Genomic DNA, 22,674 nt, shown 5'->3' with positions numbered 1-22,674 from the left:
GCCCAGGGGAAAGGGGGTGGGGCTGGGGGCTTGGGCAGAAAAGCTACTGCAGGAAAGGACAGAGAAGGAGTTTGGGGACCAATTGAGGGGTTGCTGAGCTGTACTTAAGACACAGCTGAAGTTAAAGAAAATTAATCTGTGTTGGCACCAACCAGCGTGATGATGTGATTTTTGCCGGCCGCCCTTGGCAGCCCAGAGACAGAATGGAGAAAACAGATGGTTTTCTTAGCTCCTGCTCATTCGCCTTCTTGTTTAATCTGCCCAACAACCCTAGCCAACTGAGATCTACAGAGGAGAAAACTGAGGCCCAGGAAGAGGAGACCACATTCCCAGATGTTGCAATAAGTGACGTAGGTCCCAGCCCAGGAACCTGGACCCACTGCTTGGGGCAGCCCCATGGCCCTGCAACCTTTTGTTGGCATGCGCTGTATTGTGTCAGCCCCCTGTTTCCAAACCCAAATCCTCACCAAGACAACTTTCTTGTGTGCCCAGAACTTCTTAGTTCAGCCTTGACCTGCTCACTGAAACCTCTCTGAGAGGGAACAAGAGGAAACAGAGGCTCAGAGATGACACATACTGGTCCAGGGTCACAAGGCATGTGAATCGGCATTGTTAAAGTGTCAGTTCTCCCCAAATTGAAGTATAGTGTCAACTGCAATCAATATCCTAGAAGGCTTTTTTGTGGAAATTGACAAACTGATCCTAAAACGGATATAGAAATGCAAAGAACCTAGAATAGTCTAAACAATTTTGAGAAAAAAAGAACAAAGTAGGAGAACATGCATTACCTAATTTCAAGACTTACTATAGCCTACAATAATCAAGACAATGTGGCATTGGCCTACAGATAAATGGAACATAATGTAGAGTCCAGAAATAGAACTACCCACATATAGTCAATCGATTTTTGACAAGGGTGCCGAGGCAATGGGGGAAAGGATGATTTTCCACAAATGGTGCTGGACTGATTGGAAACCCAAATTTAAAAAAAGAAGGGGGAACCTCAACTCTTACCTAATTCCATATCCAGAATATATAAAGAACTTTTACAACTCAGTAATAATAGGATACTGAAAATTACTTTTAAAAATTGGTATAGATTTGAACAGGCACTTCACCAGAGAAGATATATGAATGGCAGATAAGCACATGAAGAGATGCTCAACAGCATTAGTTTTTAGAAAATGCAAATAAAAACCACAATGTGGCTAAAATGAATGGCTAAAATGAAAAAGATTGACAATATCAAATGTTAGCAAGAATGTGGAACAACTGGAACTCTCATACATTGCTAGTAGGAATATATAATGATACAACCACTTTGAAAAACATTTTGGCAGTTTCTTATAAAGTTAAACACACACTAACCATTCAACCCAGAAATTCTACTCCTATATATTCACCCAAGAGAAATTAAAACCTATGCCCACACTAAGACCAGCTCTCAAAAATCATAGCAGCTTTGTTACTATAGCCTAAAACTGGGGGCAGAGTACCTATCTGGAGGAAGCTATGCAGAAAAATAACTCCAGAAATCTATATAAGGTCCCTTTGAGTCATTACGAAGTGCAAGGTTGGGCATGTGTTGGGTGAAACTCCACGAGGCCAGGCAAAGAAAGACTGGGAAGTTTTAAGCTGAACAATGCCCAGAGGTCACACAGGGTGGGGAAACTTCAAGCTGTGACTAGCCAGAGCTCAAATCCTTGGTGATCAGATAGGGCATTCAACCATGACTTAGTAAAAGGGATAAATTATTCCATGAGTGAAGGCTACTCTGAACCTACCCTAAGGGAACTTTAAAATGGACCTCAAAATAACCAAACCAACTAATTTAACTGCGTACCATTTCTTACAGGAAGACAACAAAAATCCAGACCAGCAGCAGTGCAACCTTCACAATATCCAGCATCCAATAAAAAATTCCTAGACAGGAGAAGGAATAGAAAAATGTGTTCCATAAGAACACATGAGAAAAGTCAGTAAATAAATTTTAAAAATAACAGAGATTGTGGAACTAACAGGTAAGAATGTTAAAGGGCTTTTCTCTCTACATGTTTGAAAAAGGCAATCTTTCTTCGAAGCAGAGGCAGCTCCAAACTAGGGTGCATGGCTTTGAGAACAGTCTCTTTGGCCTTCACTCACACTCTTAGCCAGATGTCCTCATGCAGGGTGTGCATCTTAAACAACCATGGTGACAGCCCTGCTGTCAATATTTTCAAGGAGCACCAAGGAGGCCAGTGTGGCTGGAGCAGCATGAGCAAGGGGAAAAGGAGGAGATTAAGGCAGTGAGTTAACAGGGAGATAAACTCTGTAAGGCCTGTGGGCCATTGTGAGGATTTTAGTTTTTGTTCTGAGTGGCATGGAAGTCATGGGAGGGTTTCAGCAAAGACGTTTCATGATTTCTCCAGATGTTAATGGAGGATAAAGAGGAGGGAGTGAGAATGGAGGCTGGAGGACCACAGAGAAGATGTCTTCAGTAATCCAGACACAAGATGCTGGGGCCAGGGCAGAGACAAGGGCTGAAGGGGTTGGAATTAAAGGGGTCTCGGAGCAGGGTACATGGATGCACAGGTCTGGGGCTTGAGCTAGAGTCAGCAGAAGGGGGCAGATGGCTGTGAATGACAGGAACAGGAAGAGTCAGAGATGACTTGGGCTCCTGGCTGCAGCTTCAGGCATGCAGTGATGCTCAGTGCTAGAGAGAATGGAAAGAGGAACACATTTTAGGCTATGAAGATGATTCAGTGTGTTTGAGGCACCTGTGCAAAGATCCGGCCGACGTTGGCTCAAAGTCTATTGCCTGAGAGAAAGGAAATGATGGAAGGGGTCTCAGCTGCAGGAGCAGTTGGGGGATGTCAGAGGGTGGGGGTTGAGTTCAGCTGGGAGTGTGTGGGAGTGAGAGAAGGAGAAGGAATGAGAGATAGGACAGACTCTGCCCAGAGCTAAGTATGCTGTGTACAGATGGATGGATGCACAGATAGACAAAGAGTCCACTAAAGTGATGGAGAGGGTGAGAGCCAACCCCAACCACACCTCAGAGAGATGTGGCACTCTTGCATGTTTACACATGTACACACACACACACACACACACACACACACACACACACACACCTTGAGACCAAGAGTGAGCAAAACTCCACAGCACACAGACTCATCAAGCTAGACAAAACTTTATCCCCTCCGCCCCTCATCCATGCTCCCAATCCTCCATCTCCAGGGATAGGAATCCCCACATCACTCTCTCCACCTCAATCCTTCAAGTTTGTGCAACTTCTTCCTCCAACATCTCTCATTATCTCCTTTGCTCCTCTTAGTTCCTGTGGCCAGTATGGTTGCCCTGGCAACAGCCATCCTTTTCCATTCTCTGTGGTCCACTGATGTTATGACTGAGCAGGGTACAATGAATGCACAGGTCTGGGGCTTGAGCTTAAGGATCTGAGAGATGGAGAGACCAGCAGAGAAACAAGGTTTGTTTGTGTGGAGGGAGTCTCTGAAGCCCTGGTGTGGACAGAGTGGGCCCGGAGAGAACATAGAGGGAGAGGAGTGAGGACACAGCCCTGGGACGCATGACAGGGAAGACTGGGAGGAAGGAAGAGGTTCTGAAGAGGTAGCCAGGGCAGACAGTGCACATAACACACAAACAGTGATGCTGAGAGTGACTTAGAGACTTCAGAAGTCCCTGTCACACCGTCTTCTCATGGGTGACAGATAACCGGTCTTTTTCCCCCCTGGACTCCTTAGAACTTAGCCGGGGTCTTTGATCCCCTCTCTTGAGCAGAGCACCCAGGTGCTCAATGGGTGTCTGTTTGGTGGATGGACAAATGGACGGTGCAGTCATCCACTCATCCATCTACATGATTCCCTGACAAGGCTGGGGGGTGGGGGCGCTAGCAGCCCCTTGGAGGGAGAGTTGGCACAGAGGGGGAACAGATGGGCCACATGTGGCTAAACAGGAGTAGTCAGAGACAACTCAGGGCTCCTGGCTACGGGACCACACCAGAGAGGCAGTGACATTCTGCATTAATGAGAACAGGAAAGGGGCTGGTTGGGGCCATGGAGAAGATAAGATTAGTTTGAGGCACTGTGGAGAGGCCCAGTTAACACTGATTGGCTCTGATCTATGGATCCAGAGAGAGAATGGGGTGGGGTGGTTCTAGGGTGCAGGAGGAGATTGGGGTGTCCTTACAGAGGGCAGTAGGTGTGTGCAGAGAGCAGGTGCAGAGTGAGAGGTCAGGTATCAAAGAAGGAGAGGGGGAGAGACAGGACAGACAAACAGACCCAGGTTGAGAGCTCACCAGGCATCCTGTGGACAGATGAAGGGATGAACCAACAGAAGAAGAGTCCAAGATAATGATGGGGAGGATGGGAACCAGCCCTGACCATGCCCTGGAAAGACATAACTCACACACATGCACACACCTATACACATGCACACATACCCAGAGACACAAAGAAAGTAAAACTCCACAAGCCCTAGAAAGAGAGAGAGGAAGTTGGAAGGGAAAGTGGCGGGCGCACACACACAGAACAAGAATGACGCACACACTCAAATCAAAATTCAGTAAGGCCCTCCGGAGAGTGAAGCGAGCGCACAGAGTGAGATGAAGACAGAGGCGGAGGTGTGGGTACATCAATAATCAAGTTAAAAAATAAAATGGAGAGGGGGTGGTGAGACCCTCAGGGAGACAGGGAGGCAGGCAGATGCAGAGATACAGGCACACGTGTGCATACACAGACATACACGGCAGATGAGTGAGCGAGGGAGGGAGGAGTGGGAAGAAGAAACCTGATAAAGAGCCTATGGAGAGGGGCACACTGTGGCTCATATGTCCACACAGAAGCAGACTCCAATTGTGACCCTTGGAGGGGGTGCAAATCAGGAGAGGGGAGATGAGGGAGAAGATGAGACAGAATGAAGGAGGGGAGGAGGGAAGCCAACTCACAGAGCTCTGGACACACAGTGTGAATGCTTGGACAGGCTAATAGACAGAAAAGAACCCGCATACTGCAGACTAATTCTGGGCAAGATGTCCTAACACTGGGGGAGGTTGGCTTCCTGGAGAGTGTCCATGACCCTGCTCAGCAGAGCTCTAGGAGGGACAGGCCCTTGAGGGAGACCACTGGGTAGCAGATAGAGTAGCGGGAAGCGGGAGGATGAGGCCTGTGAGCATGGTCACAGTGGCGCATGAAGGAAACAGAAGAGGGATAGCCCAAGAAGTGGGAGTCAGAAAGTAAAGGGGTCCAGACACCAGGATAGACCCCAGCATTCAGAGGCCCCAGATGGGTGAGGAAGGTGAGGGCAAAAAGGGTCGTGGTGTCTGGAAGCCTTGTCTAGCCACCTTGGTGGACACAGAGCAGCTGCTGTGGGAAGCTGCCGAGGACGATGGGTTGGGGAAGGAGTGGGTGAACAGCCAGAGCTGAGTCCCTCCCCAGCTGTTTAGTGGATGGAAAGAGAGAGGACAAGAGGCAGACAGGAACAAAAGGTCAAGGGGTTCTTCAGGTGGGAGGGAGGTGAGCATGTCCACCTGCTGAGAGAGCCCAGGGGAGGAAGGAAGGGAACAGCTGTTGCCAGGGCAACCACATTGACTGAGAGGATGGAGAAGATGGGACTTCAGAGGAAGAATCAGTCATAGGTGGGAGGCAGGTAGAGGAAAATGGGCTAATCTGTGTTTTCAGCCCTAGATTTGAGAAATAGGGGCAACACAGAGCTGGCTGAGGACCTGGTAAGTCTGTGATGCTGATGGGGTATTCAGTGGGGCATGTGGTTAGATGCATGGTGCTTCAGCAGAGGGGCCCAGAGGGACCCAGAGATGTGGGGGCCTCTTTTTCTTTCACATACACAACCACACACACTGTGATGCTCAGGGTAATACAACACTGGATTCACTTACCCTCATATCCTCATTACAGATGGCTGCTTCCCATGGACCCAGCTCCACCAGAAAGTAGTATGGATTTGGGATCTGTGTCCTCAGTAGAGCACCCAGTAGGTGTCCAGTGCATGTTTGTTAGAGGATGGATGGATGATGGATGATGCATGAATGGATGGATGGATGATGGATGAATGGATGAATGGATGGATGAGTGGGTGAAAGAAGGGAAAAATGGAAGGATACCAGATGGATAGGTGGATGGAAGAATGAATAGGATGGTTGGTACAGGCCTGTATTCAGGGATGAAATGACGAGGCCTGAGCCATGAAAAAGCTGAGGAGTTGGGCTGGGGTCTTGGATAACCACTTGGAGGGAGATTCAGTAGGAAGGGGAGACAGATAGGCACAGTGGCAGGAGAGGGAGATCAGAGATGACTCCTGATTGCTGAGCCAGGTGGTGATCCCGTGCTAGTGAGTTCAGGATATATTTGTTTGACCCTGGGAGGTGGATCACTTGGGGGTGATAAAATGCCCTGAGACACTCTAGGTCTATATTTGTTTCAAATCTGAGGCTGTGGTCAGGGGTTTCAGCCAGAGGAGCAGGGCCAGGGAACAGGGGCCTGATCTGAGGGCAGGGGAGGAGGTTGTAGAGACAGAGATGAAGGGACTCAGACAGACCATGCCTGGATCTCTCTCAGTGAGCACTGTGTGCAGATGGGAAGATGGATAAACAGATGAGGAGTGTATGAGAGTGATCTTGACCATGCCCTGGAGAGAGAAACACGTTTCAGACATGTATTTACACACATGTACACTGACACATACACACTAGTACACACAGTGAAACTGACATAAAGTTAGAGAAAATGCCATAGAACCAGGAAGAGAGGACCAAGGGGATGGGTGGCAGGGACACAGTGTCACTGGGGATACTCATAAGGCATGGGATCTGGAAAATAGTAGGTCACTGGGAGGTCTCCAAAACCACAGTGGGCTCAGGACCAAGCAGGGAGAGCTGCCTTTCCCTCCCAACTCCTCTGGGACAGGGGAGGAGAATGGCAGGAGCTAGGTGGGAACAAAGGGTCCAGGAAGAAAATTTTGTTTCTGGAAGAGAGGTGAGGTTTACCTGGATGCCAGAGGTTGCCATGGGGAAGAAGAAGAGAAAAAGGACTCTGAGGGAGGAGGTCATTGGGGGAGGAATCAGCAGAATTGGTAGGAAGGTGGGAGGTGGGAGGTCAAGGTATAAGGAGGCAGGCTCTAGATTTCTTACCCCCAGAGATGGGGCACTGGGAGCATGAGTGCGGGATGAGAAGATGAAGATGTTGATCCTGTCTTGCTTGCGCTGCTGGGGCTGAGGAAGGCACTGTGGACATGTGAGTCTAGTGCTGCCTCGGTGAGGCCTGGGTGAAATAAAGCCACCATTGACATGGTGGTTGTGGGAGGGGGAGAGGGGGACCTCTGATGGTGACATGGCCCCAGAAAGAGAGGAAGGAGAAGGACACAGCTCTGGACCCACTGATGCCAGTGTAACAGAAGGATGAAAAGAGGTCCAGAGAAAAAGGGACCAAGATAAGAAATAGGTATATTCCTACCTTCAATTGTTCTCTCTCTCTTTTTCTTGTCCCTCTTCCCTCGGGTGCACACACATACTCAGAGCATAATGCGCAAAGTGATAAGAAGATGTGGCACTCCTCTCTCATTGTATCGCTATCTTCTCATGATGTGCTAACTTACCTGTCTCCCTCCTGGGTCCTCAGCAAAGAGCCCAGTGGATGCTCAGTTAGGTTAGAAGGATGGAATGGCAGATGTATGACTATGATCCAGGCATACGATTTGTCTATCTGAGCTAAGGGGATTGAGAGGGGGTCTTGACTCACACCTTGGAGGAAAACTTGGCAGGAAGAGGTGGGGGTGGGGCGCAGGTGGGCCATGGAAAGGCAGGAATAGGAACAGTCAAAGATGACTTGGGGCTCTTGGCCCTGGGTGGCAGTGATGACCATCAAAGATGAGAATGGAGACAGAAACACAACTAGTGGGCACAGAAACAGTGCAATGGGATTGAGGAGCTGGGTAAGGGCTTCCTCAAGCTCAAGGCTATGACTGGAGGGGAAAGAAAGGTGGCCTGCAGCAGGCATGGGTGGGGGCTAATTAGAACAGAGCACAGTGACCGAGCGCATCCAAGGAATGTGTGTGGAGTGAGTAGAGAACCTGGGACAAGGCTTTGGTGGGGGACGAGGTATGAGAACAAAAGGGAGGATTGGAGGAGAGGAGGGGAGACAGGACAGACAGACACTGAATTAATTAAGCAGTTTATGGGCAGATAGAAGGGCAGACAGATACACAGGCAAGGAGAGTAACAGAGACGGTAGGAGAGACTCCATTCAGATGAAAAGATGTGGCCCACACATGTTCACACATGGTGAGATGGAGCAAAGGAAGGACGTGCGTCCTGGCACCCAAGAGCTGGCGTGTGTCTGTGGATGCTGGGTTGTTGAATGGATGGATGAATGGAGTAACTTATGGAGTAAGAATAAAATAGGATAACAGAACTAGAAAGAGAAAAACTCAGGCGTGAAACCCCTTTGCCAGTCACCTTCCAATAACTGAGACTTCCTATGGGAAGAGGGGGTGGGAACCAGGATCAGGGGGATCAAAAAGAATTTCAGGGCTTTAGAGCAAAACTCCACAGCTCCCAGAAGAGAGGGAGCGGCGGGAGAAAGGCAGCCAACCCAGCACACACACACACACTCACTCACACACGCACACACGCACACACAGCATGAATGACGCACAGCCTCTGAGCAAAATTCAATAATTCTCCTCCGGAAAGAGGGAAAGAGCAGAGATGAGCAAGACACAGTCAGATACAGGAAGCGAAGAGGGATTATATGTCAATAAGAAAGTTGAAAAGAAGCGGGGGTGGCAGGACTCGCTGGCAGACAGATGGGGGCAGGCCGAGATGCCGGTGCAGGCCCATGTGTGTGCACATGCCCCTCAACAGGTGCCCTCTCAGGCCAATGGATGTGAGGGTCTCAGCTCAACAGAAAGAAGCTGGGCTGGCCCTGACCAGTTTGGCTCAGTGGATAGAGCGTCGGCCTTCGGACTGAAGGGTCCCAGGTTCGATTCCAGTCAGGGGCATGTACCTTGGTTGCAGGTACATCCCCAGTAGTGGGTGTACAGGAGGCAGCAGATCGATGTTTCTCTCTCATCGATGTTTCTAACTCTCTATCCCTCTCCCTTCCTCTCTGTAAAAAATCAATAAAATATACTTTTTAAAAAGAAAAAGTCTGGGCTGCAAGCACAGTAGAATATGGCCAAGGTGTGAGTGCCCCCCTGGCCCTTGGAGGTGTGGAACTGGGTAGGGGGAGCAGGTAGAACAAGTGGAGGAAGGTAGGGAATGGTCCTGGGTAACACTGAGATGCCACAGATCATGGAGCAAGAGGAACCTCCAAAGGAAACAGGAGAGAAGCCCAAGAGGTGGAAGGAAAACCAGGACCCTCATTGGCCCTGGAGCTAAGGGAGGAACAGGGGTCCAGATGGCAGGGCCAGTCCCCAGAGTCAGGGGCCCCTATGGACAAGGGAAGGGGAGGAGAGAAAAGGCCTCCTCATTCTAGTTGGCAAATAGTGGATCAGTGGAGGCCTCGATTGAACACCATGATGGGCTCATGGTCAGCTGCAGGTGGTCACAGAGGGGTGGGAAAGGCTGAGGAAAAAGTCAGAGCCTAGCCCTGGCCGGTGTGGCTCAGTTGGTTGGAGTGCCATCCCAGACACTAAAAGGTGGCGGGTTTGATTCCCAGTCAGGGCACATACCCAGGTTTCGGGTTCAGTCCCTGGTTGGGGATCAGGTGGAAGGAAATCAATTGATGTTTCTCTCTCTTCCTCTCTCTCTCTCTCTCTCTCTCTCTCTCTCTCTCTCTCTCTCTCTCTCTCTCTTCCTCTCTCTAGAATCAATAATTTTAAAAAACTCATAGTCTAATGTTCCCTCCCAAGTTCTCTTGTGGACTGAAGGAGAGAGAGGCAGGAGGAAGATGGGAACAAAAGGTGAGCGGAGGGAGGTGAGCATGTTTGTCTCTGAAAAACCCAGGAGAGGGAAACATGATGTTGCCAGAGCAACCACACCGACCAGGGGTGATGGAGAGAAGTAAAGGGGATGATGGGGTGGGGGGAGATGGCAGTTTGGAAGAAGAATCGGCAAAACTTAAAGGTAGGAGGCAGGAGAGAGGAAGGGGACCTGGATTTCTGTACCCCAATGGGGAAAGGGGAACATGGGATGATATATAGGAACTCAAGGATTTTCTCTCAGACTTAGTGAGTCTGAAAAGCTGGTGGGACCTGCAAGTAAAGAAGAAAGATGTTTAGATACATAGCCTGGGGTGTAATAGGAGGGCCTGGGTGAGCATCGGCATATGTGAAGGGATCCCCAAATGTGGGTAGCAAGGCCCAGGGAGAGTTAGTGGGTGGAGGAGCAGAAAGAGAACATAGCCTGGGGCACACTGACACTGGAGGGATGAGGAGGAGGAAGGTCTGAAGAAGTGGGTGACACAGAAAGATCACACACACACACACACACACACACACACACACACACTGAATGTGATGCTCAGATACCACAACTTAGGGAGGCTTTATCACCCCCTCATCTTCTCATAATGTAATAACTAGTCTGTCTTACCCTGGCCTCTTGAGTTTCTTCAGCATCTAGCATGGGAAGTTGGGCTCTTTTCCCCTCAGCAGAGCACACATCACTACTCCTCTGTGTTCCACTTGCATTTATTGACTATCTACCGGATGGATGGATGGATGGATGGATGGATGGATGGATGGATGGATGTTATCCAGGTTCAAGATCCTGAATCCTTGATGAGGCAGGACTGAGGAATTAGGCAAGGGTTTTGATCAGTCTCTTGAGGGTCACTTGGCAGGAAGCAGGGACACATGGGGTCATGGGTGGCAGAGAAGAGAGTTAGCAATGACCCTGGGCTCCAAGCAGGGAAGTGACATTCAGCACGAGTAAGACCAGAAAGAGATGGCCGTCTGGGTGCAGAGATGACGTGGTGGTGCTCTGATGCTCTGGACTTAAGCCGCCTGAGGAGGGTGTTGGCTCCAGAACATAATGAGGGACGTGCACATGGGGCGCATGGGCAAGATGGTCCAGAGGACACTGCAGAGTAGAGAGCGTGGGACACAGGAGGGGACCTGAGCCCCAGCACTCCATGTGTGAAGGTGGGCAGAAGTGGAACCATAGGGAAGAACATGAAGTGAGGCAGGAAGGACAGACAGACCCTGACCCAGAGGTATCTACCCTCTCCCTGTATGTATGGTGGGTGGATGGGTGGGTGGAAGGATGATGGACAGTCAGACAGACAGATAGGAAGACAGGTGAAGCAGGACAGAAAATGTGAGAGCTAACTGTGATCCCAAACACACATACATACATGGTGAGATGCAGAGTAAGAAGAACTCCACAAGCCTCAGAAACAAGAGAGAAAGCTGAGGGCAAAGGCAACACACACACACACACACACACACACACACACACACACTGCAGGGATGACGCACAGACAGAGCAACGTTCAATGAGGCCCCTCTGGAAAGCGGGAAGAAGCATGGCTGAGATGAAAGCAGAGGCAGGAAGGGTAGGGGGTACCTTAGAGAAAAGTTTTAAAAGTTGAAGAAGGGGAGGAGAACCCTTATGGAGGCAGGAGGTGGGGTGCGATGCACACACAGGTAAGCACAGACACAGCCAGCCAGGCCCAGTGTTGAGAGATGCTCACCAGTGTTTGTAGGTAGACAGATGAGGGGACTGAGAACACAACCTGAGGAAGGCCCAGAGAGAGGAAGACCCCAAGTGACACAGGGTGCTGACAACTCCTGTGGCCCTGCAGCTCCATGTCCACCCTCCTCCTCTTTCCTGCTGTAGGCCCCCATGGGGCTGAGCCCCACCACTACCACCCCGCTTGGCCAGAGGGGACCCTGAGTTGGGGAAGAGAGAAATCAGCTTATTCACTCTCCTAGAGCTCAGGCTGCTGTGTCCCTTTACACAGTTTTGGAAACTTCTCCCAGTGGTGACCGCAATTCACTGACACTACCCTGGGGTTCCTGCACCAACCCTCATGGCTTCCTGCACCCCCCTCACCCCCATACCTTTGCAGACACTCCTCAAACTCCCTTCATTTGAGGAGACCTACGCTGTATGTGTAAGGCCTTAGTGTGTTTTTTTGTTTGTTTTAATATATTTTATTGATTTTTTACAGGGAGGAAGGGAGAGGGATAGAGAGAAACATCGATGAGAGAGAAACATGGATCAGCTGCCTTCTGCACACTCTGCACTGGGGGTATGCCTGTAACCAAGGTACATGCCCTTGCCTGGAATCGAACCTGGGACCCTTCAGTCCACAGGCTGACACTCTATCCACTGAGCCAAACCAGCCAAGGCAGGCCTTAGTGATTTTTAAACAAATACAATAGGTCCTTATATCACTTGTGGAATTAAAAATCATTTTCAAAAAAAACAGATGAAACAAGAAGGGGAGAAAGAACAAGAGAGGAGAGGAGGGGAGGAGAGCCTCAGACACTGCCCAGCCTCCCTCCATGCAGACCCTGAAAGAGGCAGGCTGGGCCTGGGGAGAGAAAGACGCCCGCCAGTGCTTGGCGCTCCCTTGGTCCAGCAGCACCGTAGGGAGGCTGGAGCAGGAGCTTGTCTGGGAAAGATGGAGTACCCAGGCCTTTTTCTCTGCACATGGTGGGCGTTCAGAGAAGGGGAGTCTTCCCCATGCCAGTGCCCTTGGGGTACAGGCTCAGCAGAATGGCCTGAGCCAGGCCAGGAGCTCAGTGGGGTGAGGGAGCCTCCGAAGGAGAGGGGGGAGAGGCAGGAGCCAGAACAGGGCCCCGAGGAGGGAGCACCGAGACCCACAGAGACGGGTGGGCAAAAACCCTCCAAGGAAATGGAGGGGGCAGAAACCAAGGAGGTGGGGCGGAAACCAAGAGCCCTCTGTGTCTACAGCACTAGCCCCCAACATCAGGGCCCCCAAGGTGGGTACACAGGGTATGAGGTGTGAAATGGACTGGCCAGGTCTGTCAATGGGCAGATGACAGGGGCATCCCAAGTGCTAAAGGGGCTTCGGACAGGGGTCCTCAACTTCGGAGGAAGTGCTGGAGGGGGAGGGAGAGAAGTGACCAGTGCCTAGGATTCCCTCTGCTTGTCTGTGGACAGAAGGAGAGAGAAGGCAGGTACATGTCTTCTCAGGTGGGAGGGAGGCCATCGAACCCACCTGCTGAGAGGACCCAGGAGAAGTGGAGAGGACAGCCGTTGTCAGGGCAACGACATTTGCCATGAGGATGGGGGAGAGGGAGAGGCATTGGGAGAAAGACTCTGGGGAAGGGATTGTGAAGAACTCGGGGCAGAGGAGGTGGGGGCAAGGAGCGAGGGCCAGATTTTTGGCTCTGGAAATGGGGAAGGGCTCTGGTTGGAGGATGAAGAGTTTGGTCCTGGCTTGATGAGTCTGCAATGCTGGTGGGACCACTAAGGATAGCCAAGGAGGGAACAGTGGATCTGTAGGGCTGGGGCCTGAGCCTAAGGGCGTGTAGCAGGGACTCTGAAGTGAGGTAGCATCTTGCAGAGGGAGCCCTTGAACCCCCAGGAGTGGAGGACGAGGACAGGAAAGCTGGGAGGGAGGGAGGCGGATGAGCAGGGTGCAGCCATGGGGAGCAACAAGGCTTTGGGGCCTGTGTCCTCAGCAGAAACCCAATAGGTTCTCAGTGCAAGTTTGTTGGCTCGACAGATGGTCCAGGCATCAAGAAGCTGGTGACTGAGCTGTGACAGGGCTGATGGGATTGGGTGGGGAGGGGACTACTGAGCAGCCCCTCAGAGGGAGGCGTCACAGGAACAGGGGACAGGCGGGGGCGGCAGGAGATGACTCGGGCTCCTGGCTGCGAAGCCGCAGGTGGTGGTGATACTGAGCACTGATACGAAGTGGAACGTGCCTGGCGCTGTGGAGAAGATGCACGGGTTTGAGTGCAGGGGCCCAGGCTGTGCGAGCTGAGTCAGTGGCAGGAGGGGGAGAGAATGAGTGGGGCCTGGAAGCAGGAAGACCCTGGGTGTCATTGCAAAGAAGGACTGTCCAGGGAGCTGGCGAAAAATAGGAGCAGGAAAGACCCACAGCAGAAACCTGGGGGCCCCATGATGTGAGGGTATGTGAGGGGTCAGGGAAGAAAAACAGTCAAGACATGTGTTTTGGACAGATGGGCAGGAAGATGGTAGAAGGTCACTAGAGCCCGGGACAGGTAGCTCAGTGGGTTAGAGCATGGTCCTGATACACCAAGGTTTCGGGGACAAATACCTCTCTCTCTCTCTCTATCAATTTTAAAAAAAATTTTTTGTTTTAAAAAAAAAGAGTAACTGGAATATGACAGAGAGTGTGGCACCCCAATTGTGACCCTGCCTCAGAGAAAGAAACGGAACCCAAACATGTGTACACTTGCACAGGGCACAGACCAGGAAAAAGTGAAAGAACTTTACAAGCTTGAGAAGAAGAGACAGAGAGCTAAAGAGGCGAGCTGTGTGCACACAGATACACACACACACACACACACACAGCAGGAATGACGCACAAACTCAGAGCAATAATGAATAACGCTTCTCAGGAGAGTGGGAAAGAGCTTGCTGAGGGAGAGAGATCAAGACAGAAGCAAGAGGAGCGAGATGATGTGTAAATTAAAAAGTTAGAAAGTAATAAAGAAGCACGAAAGGTGGGGGCTTCAGGGACAAGCAGGCAGGCGGAGAGAGAGAGGCATACACACACTCTACGCAGAGCCTGAGCCCTGCTGGGGAGCAGGTAGATGGAGGGAAAGATGGGAACAAAACCCAAGAAAGGCCCCAGAGAGAGGAAAGCTCCTCAAATAATCCAAGTTTGATTGTGACATCAATTTCCTGATGGAATCTTTACTAATAAACATGCAGAGCAGGGAACAGAGCTAGGGCCAAGGCCAAAAAGGACTGGGAAATGACGAGGGAGGAACAGTGAGGGAATGAGGCAGGGAGGAGATAAGAGTTCTCAAAGGCCCCCAGGAGACAGATAAACGTGCAGATCAGGTCTGGGTGCCCCTAGAGAAGAGGGAGCCATTAGAAGGCACCACGGGTTGAGCACAGCCTTACCTGTGCTGGTGAAAATGTAGAAACAACCCAAATGCCCATGCTTGGGGGAGGGGCTACATTCACTCAGCACAGCCCTCTGCGCAGCAGAGGAAAAGAATCGACTGCAATCTACCTTCTCCTAGGGAAAGGGCCCTCAGGGAGCCGTTGAGCGTAAGAGCCCACCGGAGAACAATATACACAGCGTGAGGCAATTTCCTTTAAAAACAAGAACAACGCTGTATTCTGAATACTGTTTACCAAACCGTACCTGGCATTTTCTGGAGGAATATAGATGCCTCCGTTTCCAATCGGCCACAGGTTTTTGTCCATTGACTTTGAATCTCGTGACCTTGCTAAACTTTTTAAATAGTTCTAGGAGCTTTTGATGTAGATTCTACAGACGTTTCTATGCAGATAATAATTTCTCTATTGAGACAGTGCTGTTTCTTCCTTCCCAGTCTGTGTGTTCTTTTATTTCTTCTTCTTGCGATATTATTGCACTGGCTAGATTTTCCAATATGATGCTGAATAGAAGTGATAAAAGCGAATGCCTTTGCCTTGCTCCCCATCTTAGGGGGAAAGCAGTCTTTCACTCCTGAGTATGACTTCAGCTGTTATTTAGGAGTGCGAGTGCATGTGCATGTGCGCGTGCGTGTGCGTGCGAGTGCGTGTGTGCGTTGTGCATGTTTGATGACTTTCTTCCCACTGATTTGATAACCATAGGTCCTTCTTGGGAAAGAGATTGGGAATCAAATGTAGGATGAGTGGGGACAGTGAAGAGACTTTAGTTTCATATGTGATGTTTTAATCTTTCAAGAAAACACTTCAAACTAGAGTATTTGCTTATCATTGGTGAGACTGAAAAGTAATTTTTATTTAAAAAAAATGAGAGGGGTGGCAGAAAAAGGAGAAAAGGACCACTGATAAAGAACAAGGAAGAAGAGGAAACCCACAGACATTCCATCTGTCTGTCCATCCCTCCTCCTGCCCCAGTTGCAAATATTCCCTAGTCTGCCCCCACGCTACCCTCCCCGCCCCCCCCCCCATGCTGACACCCAGAGAAGAAATCAGTCTGGTTCCGTCTGGTGGGGAGAAGGGCACCCACCCAGGGATGAGCTTCCAGGACAGTGGTTGCCAACCTTTCGGACCCCACGGACCACCAGTGGTCCGCGGGCCACCAGTTGGCAACCGCTGTTCTAGGATGTGAGGGGATATGATGTAATATGGAGAGAGAGAGCCCATCATGAGTTTCATCGAAAAATGGGTTTGGAAGGAGAAAGAAAAGAGGCCATTATAGCTTTGCTGACAGTGAGGTGGAGCCCGTGAGACATCAGGCAGATGGATGTGGAAAGAAAAAAAGAGACCTCAGATCTAGCAAATAGGAGGACGGTAGAGAGCTTTGCCCAAGCCTCATGGTGAGCACAGAGGAAGTGGGGTGGCAGTGCTAAAGCTGAGGGCTAATCTCCCGAGGTCTTCTGAAGATGGGAGGAGAGAAGGGGCTGGGGTAAGAAAGGGCAAGACGGAGTGTTTCTCCACGAGTTAGAGAGGAGGAAGCACGTTCCCCACTGAGAGGAGCCTGGACAGAAGGGAGAGGATGGCTATTGGCAGGGGAACCATGTTGGCCATGAGGAGAGGGAGGACCACGGGGGAAGACTAAAGAGACAAGTTGGAGGAAGAACTGGCAAAAAGAAACAAGGAAGGAATTAAATTGGAGATAGAGGGCAAGGAAGAAGAGAAGGTGATGGCTAGATCTCTGGTCTTAGAACTGGAAAGTAGAAACAGGCAGAGGTAGGGACAGCGAGGAGCTTTTTCCTGCCTTGGTAAGTCTGTGGTCTTGCTGGGGCATCGTGTGGCCTGAGGAAGGATACACATGAGGGAGCATCTACATGGATGGGGCATCTCTGAAGCCCTGAGCGGGGACAGCATGGTTCAGGGGAGTCAGGGAGGACAGGAGCAGATTGCAGCCCTGGGGGAGCCAATTTTGGAGGGTTGGAAGGAAGAAGGTTCGAAGAAGAAGCCAAGGACAATAAGACAAATGTCACCCCCAAACACACAGCTAGTGGCCACAGTGACGTAAAGTCTTGGGAAGCCCCTATTGTGCATCAGGTGGGGCAGTGATGACTGGTCTGTCTCCTCCGGGTCTCTGAGCTCCTGCAGGATGTGGGCTGGGTTTGGGGACACTGGGTGCTCAGGGCAAGTTTGTTGGGTGGACGGATGGATGGATGGATGGATAAATGGTTGGATGGACAATGGATGCAATGGTCCAGGCTTCAGTTTTCCAGGCTCGGGCCCAGGCTGAGTCAGGGGCTGATAAGAAAGTGGAGGGCGAGCGGGTTTGAGAGGAAGATTCTACAGGAAGGAGAACAGATGGGCTGTGGGTGGCAGGAGAGTGAAGATAGAGATGACTCGGGGCTCCTGGCTGCGGACCCAGGCAGGCAGTGACACTCAGCGCTAATGAGAACAGGGAGAGAAACCCATTAGAGGTGCGGAAATGGTGCGGTGAGCTTGTCATATGCTGGGTTTGAAGTACCAAAGCCAGCTGGGGATGGGCTTTGAATTTTCAACTTGTGAAAAAAAAGGGAGTCTGGCCTGTAGGGCTGTCATCACGGAGGACAGGATGAGCTTGTATAGAGAAGGAGGATGGGATGCCTGATACACACACTGGAGGCCCAGGTATGAAGGCAGGTAGAGGGAGAAGAGAGGAGATAGTAGTCAGAAGACAGTCGTGCACAGCACACACATTCAAAATGGACTAGCCCAGGTCTTGGCATGAAACAGGTATTTAATAAACCTCTTGTGGATGAATCAACAAATAGATGGACAAAGTATGAATGACAGTGACCCAGAGTCTGGGAACTGCCCCAGCCCAAGTCTCAGAGGGGAAAACTCAAGAGACTGACAGATTCTCTCTCTCTCTCTCTCTCTCTCTCTCTCTCTCTCTCTCTCTCTCTCACACACACACACACACACACACACACACACACACACACACACACCATGAATGGCTCAAAGACTCAGAGCAAAAATTCAACAAGACTGCTTTATAGAGAAAAAAAGGAATGTGGCTTTGGAATGAGATAAAAACAGAGGCAGAGAGGGAAGGGGAAGGGGACCCTCAGACAGACAGCAGAGACAGATACAGGCATACTGGACACACACACTAACATTCTCTCTGATTGGCACGGAATCTGGAACTTGTTAGTAAATGGATGGATGGATGGATGGATGGATAATGGATGAAAGAGTAATCCAGAGATGAGAACAAAACCTGGTAAAGGGCCCAGAATGTAAGTGATTCACATATATCCACACACCCATCACACATCTACACTGCCTAGTATAGCATCTACTACAAGGTATTTAAAAATGGAATAACTGAATAAAGTAATAAATTAACAAAGGAGTGAATGAATGAAGCAAACCCAATTTCAATCAAAACCCAAAAAGGGGGAGACAGAAGCATGACCCGCTGTGAGACAGACAGACACAGATGTGCACTCCCAGCATGGTGTCAATCCACACACACAAACACATGCATACACAAGACGGTCCACTCAAAAAGGGAGGACCAACTCTGTGAGGGCTCAGGGGGAGGACTCAGAAGCTAGGAGAGAATGAAGAAGAGAGCACAGTGGAGCAGGGCAAGGAAGCAGAGAGCTAGAGTGAGGGGCACAGGGGTGAGAGCTGTGAGGGAACAGACTTGGTCACCAATTGGGTTCATGCATGCAATCCATGAGTTTTATAGAGCACCATTATATTCCAGATACTGGTGAATGAACAAATTACAGCAGGGAGCAGAACAGACTCCACCCCTGCTCTCCTGGAACTGACCTTCCAGTATAGAAAAAAGGTTAAGAAAGTTAAGGAGATAAATTGATATTGATAAGAACTAAGAGGAGGTTAAAGCAGGGCATTGAGACAGAGCCTGAGGTGCAGGGAGGCAATATTTCAGAAGGGATGATCAGGAAAGGCCTCCCAGAGGAGGTGGCATCTGAGCTGAGAATTGAGTGACAGGAAGGAAAGAGGCAGCCCTGTAAATTTCTGGGAGAGGAGTCTTTCAGGCTGAAAGAACTGGCAAGGGCGAAGGCTCTTAGGAATGAGCTCAGTGTATTTAAGGGATAGCAAGGAGGCCCGTGGGGCTGGAGCTGAGTGACAGGGGGAGAATGCAGTTGTGACTGGAGACATGAGAACATGACAGACTTTGTAGGAGATGGTACAAAACTTGGGTTTTATGCTCAATGCAGTGGGAAAACACTGGAGGGTTTTAAGCAGGTGGTGGCCTGATCTAATTTGCAAGATCCCTCTGGTTCTGGGTGGAGAATGAATTGGACACAGGAGTAGAAGCAGGGAGATCAGGGAGGAGGCTGGGCTATTGTCCCAGAGAAATGTCAGGGTTTTGAGTGAGGGTTGGAGCAGCTGGGGTGAAGAAAACAGAATGGATCTGGAATTCTTTGGGAGTTCAGTCAGTGTGACTTACCAGCGGATTAAGTGTGGTTATGCATGAATAATAAGGCAAAAAGAGACTCCAAGATGACTTCTAGGGTTTTAGAGTGGCGTCATTTACTGATATAGGGAAGAGGAGAGGGGAGATGGAATGCTTTCAGCTTTGGACATAGTTGAGTTTGAGATTCCTGGCAAGCATTCAAGTAGAGATGTTGAATGAACAGTGGAATCTGGACTCCAGGGAGAGGTAGAGTCTGGGAGACATCAGCCAATAGAGTAGGTCAAACAGCTGAACTGGATGAGATCGCCTAAGGAGAGTGTGTAGATGAAGAGAAGGGGAACATTTAGAGGTTGGGAGAAGTGGGAGGATCCAGCAAGAGAATAATAAGGAAAATCAGAAGAGTGTCATATCATGAAAGCCAAGCAAAGTGAATGCTCTGAAATTTAGGAAGTGCCCAACCACATGTGACATTGCTGATGGGTCAAGGGGATAGGGACTGAGCATTGACCATTGGGCCTGACAAGATGGAGGCCACTGGTGATCTACACAAGAGCAGTGTCAGTAGCAAGGTGATGGTGAAAGGCTAGTTAGAGGTGTAAAGAGAGAATTGTTGGGGGCTGACTAATAAGGTCTTGTTGAGATCATCGACATGCTTGAGTAAATGAGATGGGATGGCAGCAGATGGTGGATGGGAGTAGGATGGCTCGACATTGGCATTCCAGAATTGGACCTCTTATTGGGTGGCAAGGTCAAAGATGTGATCATGGTTGAGGTCAGTTGGAAGACAAGATTTTCAGCACTTGGGAGGTCAAAACTACAGTGTTGGCTGTACCATCCACGTGGGTGGTGATGTCATCAAAGATGGCTACAGGACTAGGAATAGAGGAAGACAGACCAGGAAATGCTCAGTGATTGAGAGGATACAAGGAAAGATTGGCAAATGACCACCCCAATAAGAAGTATTGGTGGATTGAGCAAAACTGAGTCAAGAGTGCTATGGGGGTACCACCCTCCATGGTAGGGCACATGGTGGTCTTATTTACCAACTGTGGACCCAGCATAAGGAGCACATGTCAGGAAAGATGCTGAGGCCACTTTGGGACCCATGGAGTGGCAGGTGCCTGCGGGACAGTCCAGGTAGAAGCAACTAGGAAATGACTGATCATACAGATCTGAGGATCAAAATCATGATTAGGCAGAAGAGGAAACTGAAGTCATCAGTATTTGAGTTGCTCCTGAAAACAGTGGGCAGAGACCAGCTGAAGGGAGAAATGAGGAGGGCTGGGACCCAGTCCTGGGAATGAGGGCGGGCAGCATGTCAGGAGTGAGGCCCTTGTTTTATGTTTGGGTGGTAGTTATGCCAGTTACTGAGGTGAAGAAGGCAAGGCAGGGGCCAGGCTTAGTGGGTGGAAGTCAAGGGCTCATTTGGAGCACATTCAAGTTGAGTTACCTTAGACTTCCACATGGAGGTGTCCACGGGGCAGGTGGACATAGGGGTCTGGAGTTCAGGCCCTGGCTGGAAGTGATCAGAATAAGGCTTGCTGGGTTTTCAAGTCATAGCACTGAATGAATCAAGATTCCCAAGGAAGTAAGGAGAGAGAGAAACAGGGAGAGGGAGACAGAGACAGACAGATAGACATCCAAAGACTAGGCCATAGGCTCACCAATATGTCAACACCTACATGGGGTTCTCCAACTTTTCTCCAGTGACCAGTCGTGGGAGGACAGCAAGAGGGTGCAGTGGAGGCTGCGAACAGTATTGAAATGCTGCTGGGAGTTCAAGCAGGACAATAACTAAAATATAAACGTCCCTTAACTCTGGCAGCTTGGAGGCCTCACTGAGACCCTGGGGAGCCAATTGCAGTGGGTGGAGGGAGGGGCTAGTGTGCTTAGTAGCCCCAAGCTTTTCTGAGAAGGGTGGAGAGAGATGGGGCTGTAGTTGGGGGAGAGTAGGGGTCAAGGGAAGGATCTTTTCCTGGGATGGGAGAGATTTGCTTGCTGGCTGGAAGGACCCAAATTTTTTTTTCAAAGTGTTAAAATGTACTTCCAAAATGTTAAAAAGTACTGCTGTAGAGACAGGGAGGCGGGAGGGCGACAAGCGAGTACTGAGAGGATGAGAAAGAATGGCGTACCCACTGGGTCATTCATTCATTCAGTCAGAAAATCTTTAATCACAGCTACCCATTTAATCTTTAATAACAGCTACAGATCATGAGCCTGACCCTGCTGTACAGCTTTTCAACATTCATTTAATCCTCGTAGCACCCCATGAGGAACATGCTGTCAGTGGCTTCGTTTACAGGCCAGGGGACTTGGAAAGGTGACAGTTGTTTGAGCAAGAAGTGGAGGGGTGAGCGCAGAGGTGGGGGAGAGGGAGGGAGCAGGGGCTACTGAGGGGCCCTGGAGGGAAAGTCAACAGGAAGCCGGACAGATGTCTGTAGGCTCCAGGCTGCAGCTCTCCATGGGTGCCAATGAAAACAGGAGGAAAACATGTTTGGGGGCTGCAGAGGCAAGGTGGTGGGTTTGAGGTATCTGTGGCAAGTGTCTTACCCTTGCAGACTGCAGGGAGGGACTGAGGGCTTCAGCCCAGGGAGATGCTCAGGCGGAACAGAAGATACAGAAAAGGGAAAGACTCAGGGTCCTTTACACTTTACCATAAAAATGCTTAACACATGTCCCCTTAAATCACTTACAGGGTGACTCTGGAGCCAGGCAGGCTGGTTCAAATCCCACCTCCACTACTGGCTGTGTGACCTGGGACAAGCTACTTAACCTCTCTGAGCCTTGATTTCCTCATCTGTAAAATGGGAATAATAGTATCTATAATTATATTGTACAGATTAAATGAAAAAGACATATAAAACCTTTAGGATAGTTTCTGGCATGTGGTAAACGCTAGTTAAGAATTAGCCGTTGTTTTATTTTGTCTCGGTCTGCCCTTGGACACCTGCAGCCGTTAGAAAGGCAGATATTAAAAAACACACACAATGATGTGACCCGAGATTTGTTTTAAGGGCCCCACTATGAGACGGCCCAGGGAGGGAGCCACTTACTAATAGGGAGCCAGGAAAGGCATCAGCAAGGAAGGGTCGTTTGAGCTGGGCCTTGAAGAATGCATACAAGTTCTCCAGGTGGAGAAAGAGGTCATTCGCTGTTCCAGACCATCTCCAGCATCCCCTCCCCTCTCAGGTGCCTCATTTGTGCCAGCCCTGTGCCAGGTGGGTGA

The 22,674-nt window shown here is 50.0% G+C and overlaps 1 long non-coding RNA gene across 1 annotated transcript; it reads left to right on the top strand.

Moving 5' to 3' along the window:
• The first annotated feature begins 119 nt into the window (after window positions 1-119).
• On the top strand, window positions 120-22,474 carry LOC132239601 (uncharacterized). The gene is made up of 3 exons (XR_009454078.1): window positions 120-345; window positions 1,856-2,021; window positions 22,144-22,474. It is a non-coding gene; the product is annotated as an uncharacterized LOC132239601 (long non-coding RNA).
• The last annotated feature ends 200 nt before the right edge of the window (window positions 22,475-22,674 follow it).

This window comes from Myotis daubentonii, chromosome 8 (assembly GCF_963259705.1).
Source record: "Myotis daubentonii chromosome 8, mMyoDau2.1, whole genome shotgun sequence".
NCBI lineage: Eukaryota > Metazoa > Chordata > Mammalia > Chiroptera > Vespertilionidae > Myotis > Myotis daubentonii.
Note: the sequence above shows the minus strand (reverse complement) of the source record. Positions and strands in the feature narration are given on the sequence as shown.